We start from the raw sequence: 282 nt of genomic DNA on the forward strand, positions 1-282 counted from the left end.
CAGAATCAGCAGCTCAAAAGCGCACACAGGAAATTAGATCCTTCATTTTGACAATATCGAACAACACCAACAACACCTTCACGTCAAAATAAAGGCTTTGGTTACTCCAAAGCTGCCAAGACCAAAAGGTGCAGACAGATTAGAACTGGGAATAGCTTGATCTGCAGTCAAATGCTCTACCACTGAGCTATACCCCCACAGAATCAGCAGCTCAAAACCGCATATAGGAAATTAGATCCTTAATTTTTACAATATCATACAACAACATCTTCACTATAAAGT

Source organism: Sinocyclocheilus rhinocerous, unplaced genomic scaffold (genome assembly GCF_001515625.1).
Source record: "Sinocyclocheilus rhinocerous isolate Xijiao unplaced genomic scaffold, SAMN03320098_v1.1 scaffold3843, whole genome shotgun sequence".
Taxonomy (NCBI): domain Eukaryota; kingdom Metazoa; phylum Chordata; class Actinopteri; order Cypriniformes; family Cyprinidae; genus Sinocyclocheilus; species Sinocyclocheilus rhinocerous.